Source organism: Lepisma saccharinum, chromosome 4 (assembly GCF_977018435.1).
Source record: "Lepisma saccharinum chromosome 4, izLepSacc3.1, whole genome shotgun sequence".
Lineage (NCBI taxonomy): Eukaryota > Metazoa > Arthropoda > Insecta > Zygentoma > Lepismatidae > Lepisma > Lepisma saccharinum.
In genome coordinates this window covers 15,612,045-15,616,335 of record NC_139232.1, presented here as the reverse complement: position 1 = coordinate 15,616,335, position 4,291 = coordinate 15,612,045, and the positions used below count along the sequence as shown (strand labels likewise).

At 41.4% G+C, this 4,291-nt stretch overlaps 1 non-coding gene across 1 annotated transcript; it reads right to left on the bottom strand.

Moving 5' to 3' along the window:
* Window positions 1-3,934: 3,934 nt before the first annotated feature.
* On the bottom strand, window positions 3,935-4,009 carry TRNAG-UCC (transfer RNA glycine (anticodon UCC)). Its single transcript has one exon. It is a non-coding gene; the product is annotated as a tRNA-Gly (tRNA).
* Window positions 4,010-4,291: the final 282 nt, after the last annotated feature.

The following is a 4,291-nucleotide window of genomic DNA, read 5'->3' as shown; positions in this document are numbered from 1 at the left end:
CTCTTCCTAAGTTTCTTTCATACTTTATTCTTCCTCGTTCTATCTTTTCGTTCAATTTTCTTTTCCCCCTCTTCTTCTATCTCTTTATTTCATATTTTTGTTCCTCTATCTCTTTCTTTTATATTTCTGTCCTGCTTTGTTCCTTTCTCTTTTTTACTTTCTTTATTCTTCTGTTCCCTATCTCTTTCTGCAATCTTCCTCTGTTCTTCTGTCTCTTTCGTTCATTCTTCTTCCCCCTCTTCTTCCATCTCTTTATTTAATCTTTCCATTTCTTCTGTTATTATATAGATGTCTTTCTTTTTCCACAGATCCTCTATCTTTTCCTATCTTCTTCCTTTTTCACTGCTTCTATTTCATTTCTTTCCCTTCTTCTGTTCCGTTGCCTTTCTTTCATCTTTCTTCCTTTCTTTGTCGTCTTCTAACAATTTATGCCTCACCTAATTATTTCTCTTCCATTCTATATTTCCTTCGTTGTCCCTGAGTATGTGATCCTTGCACTACTCAATATGACGCTGAAAATTTCATGAAGGATATACACTTGCGGTAGAATGAACTAATGACTATTTCATTGTGAGTTTAGAATCCATCCTCGTGATACAATGCGTTTGTTGAAAATATAAACGTATAAGTTCACACGACGTATGTTATTGCGTATATTGTAGCAGGTATACTATCACACAGATGCAAGAGTGGGCCTCCCCGATGGAGTAGTGGTAGCGTCGTTGTCTTGTAATCAAGGGGTCCCGAGTTCGATACCCGGTGGAGGCACATATATATATATAGTAGTTTGGATCCCACTATAAACCTTAGGTCCAGTCCCGATTAGCCTTACTGTGCACAAAGTGGACTTAAAACACCAAATCAAACCAATGCAAGCACACGATGAAAACTATACCGTGTCTCAGGCATCTCTGGAGCAAGGCCGCGCATAGCGGCAGAGAAGGGGGAAATCGAGTAAGCAGAGCGAAGCAGTACACGCTGCTGCGGATGCTGCTAATTGCAGTCGCTATCCCGCTCCACGCGATCCCGTTCCCTCTCACATGTTCATTGATGGAGCCGTCTTGCGTCACTACTTCCGCAGAGACATGTTTTCGGTCGCTTGCTCCAGAGATAAAGGAAACAGAGTATATCTTGCAGTCTGATATGGCACGGTGTATTGCTCAGGTCTCTCCTTGCGTTGAGTGGTCATCTAACGATATTAGGAACAAAGGTTTCGAGTTGGAGCCCCGGCCTCTTAATGGTGTGTGTCCCTATATCAATTAAATGTAATCTTCTGTCAGCATCATTGTTACGATTATCCAAAAATGGAAAAAGAGCCGACGTAAAGTACGAACATCAAAAATGCAATGGACAATATTCATACATACAGAAATTTTAGAAATTTGTGTACACCTTTTGGAAAGATTGTAAAAAATGCATTGTGAGTAATAAATCACTCTCAAAAATAGACAAATAAGGGAACCAGCGACTGTAATGCAGCCCCCGCTGAAGGAAGATGGTTAAGGGGAGAATGAAAAGAGTGGTGTGGGTAGGGAACGAGTTGTGGAGTAAGCTGGTAGCAATTATAGATTGGAGAAGCCAGACGAGGAAGCTGACAAAACCTGGTTTAACCATGGTATAGCTAACTCTGTGGGAACTTCGATTCAATTTCGTTCAATTTAAAATAGATGTGGGAGGTAAAGATAGAGAGAATTGACATGTTCATTCACGTACTTTTCTGGAGAAAAAGTTTCTGATAGTAAAATGAACTAGATCATTTTGATAACGAGATGGATCAATCGTCAGGCATCAGAGCCCACCATCGCATTAATGCATGATATAAAAATCTAGTTATAGTCTTATGTACTCATATCGCAAGGTTACTCGGCAAGTTTGTAACGAACCCGTCTCGTCACTAATTGTACGAGTCGCACCTCTATTTTCATGACCTTTCTAAGAATCTAAGAAATTAAGTATTGTATAAATTTAAAGAAATGAGTTCCACCTCTATTTTGGAAAACTTACTTTAGGAATATACTTTTATTAGTTTATTTCTTCTCCACCCGTTTTTGCTGGCATCGCAGACCCTATATAAAGGCAAAAGCTTGGCTGGCAAGTTAGTTAGACTCCGCCTGCGGGCGAGAGAAGGTGTGCTCGTGTGCTCCTCTCCGGCGAGAGACCAAGCACCACAAAGGAGACTCACTCCGCCCTATCCAGAGAGAGACCAAGAGTAGTAAGGGCTCCATCTTTGGATGAGAGAAGCTGAGTTCTGGACGAGAGATAAGAGGTTGGACTCTGTCCTCTGGCCAGAGAATCCGCTCCACTTTCGGGTGAGAGATAGCTTCGCTCCATCTTCGGATGAGAGAAGTGAGCTTGACACTGCCAAGAACACACTACAGTCTCGGGTGAGAGAAGTGACTAATCAGCTTTTCTTTTCTTCCCCCCAGCCTCCAACCGCGAGGAAGAAATTTATTGTCTAATAATATTATTTTAGGAGATAGATTAACGGTTTTAATATGTAAACGTTGGGTCCCTAAATTGAGTACGGACTAAGTTTAACCATTGTATTTCTGTGTCTAAAGTCCTGTTACCTTAATTTAAACTCATAACATCTCTGTATTAGTCTAAGTTTTCTTTCTGAACTTTGTTGCTGAATAAAATTTTATATGTTAAAGTCAATCCTGTGTATCGCTCTGGTCAAGCCTTTGGCTACCTTTTTTTAACTGGCAACATACACCCGAACCTTGAGAGCAATTTAGAGTCTCATGACACCGCTGGAGGAAAATGTTAGCATTATGGTTAAACTGAAACTAGTCATATCTCTGTGGAGGGCGACGACAACTCTTGCATACTGCTATGCAGATTGGACTGCATTATAGTAAACATTTTGGAGTCGGTTCCAGAGAGGCCCACGCTAAGCCAACCTTGGTCCACGAGATAAAACGTTGCATGCTGAAACACACGCAAGGATAAGAGTACAAGTAGGATGTTTCAGATTTCTAAGAATTAACTATTATTCGTCGATTTGTTTCGAAGTGTTGTATTTCAACATGTATTTCTTATGATGCATCCCATATATTTGCAGATATCAACTTGATCGACTGATTACGTAGACCGAGAGCACGTGGGTTGAACGCACAAGGTAATTTCGTGGATGGAGCGCAGTCACTATCTCGATTGCATTTACATGACCGTGGATCGATTACACATTATCTGGAATATATTTTAACAATCGTGGATCCAGCGCATACTATACCGCATAAAACTCCTACAGGGTTGCTAGGGATCGTGATCAAGGCTTTGCCCACCTAAAGCTACTCGCTTATGTGAGAGGTACTTTTATATGCATGGGGTAACACCCCTGAGAAATGAAGGTAACTCGTACAACATTTAGGCTTAAAACACTTCCTTTGACTGGACTGGCAGGGTCATGAAGTAAGAGAAAAGGATGTTCGTTAACTCTGATTCTAGACGTTAAGATCGTCAACGCTGGTTCTCCTGTGCAGGAACGGTCCCTGAAATTAAACTCTCTTGGCGCACCACTCCTCGCGGTAACTCCTTTGCGTATCAATCGATAATCGGACTATGACTGCGTACTCTAAGACAATCGTACTATATCTAACCTGGAAATCTGTTCACGCGATCTATTTAAGCGAGATTCAAATTTCCGAACGTTGTTAGTCGGCTGTGCATGTTCTATCCTGCACCCAACCGTTCTCCGAGTTAATGCTGACTTTTGTTTTATTTCCTACTATTTTCTGTTAAACTCTCGTGACTGCTGATTCCTCATCTTTTGAAGGTCGGCGGAGTTATACGATATGGATGCCATTTAAACAACCGCGAATCGAGTGCACACTATATTGATTAATTGAGTTGGTGTTGTAAGTCCACTTTGTGCACAGTAAGGCTAATCGGGACTGGACCTACAGTTTAAAGTGGGATCCGAACCACTATGGGCCTCCACCGGGTATCGAACCCGGGACCCCTTGATTGGAAGGCAATTACGCTACCACTGCGCCATCGAGGAGGCCCTAAGTGCACACTATCTGGAATATATTTAAACAACCGTGCATGGATTGAGTTCCCACGCTTTAGATTACACTCAAACGATCTTGGATCGAGTGCATACCACATGAATGCCATTTGAACAACCGTGGATCGAGTGCACACTATATGGATTGTAATCCTGCCGAAGCTGTATAATGGTTTATATATGAATGTTTTTTATTTATCAGCGCAGAATAAGGTATACTAGAATCCCGAATTTGCATATGTACGTTGTGTAACGAATTTCGAACCCAGAAGAAATTCA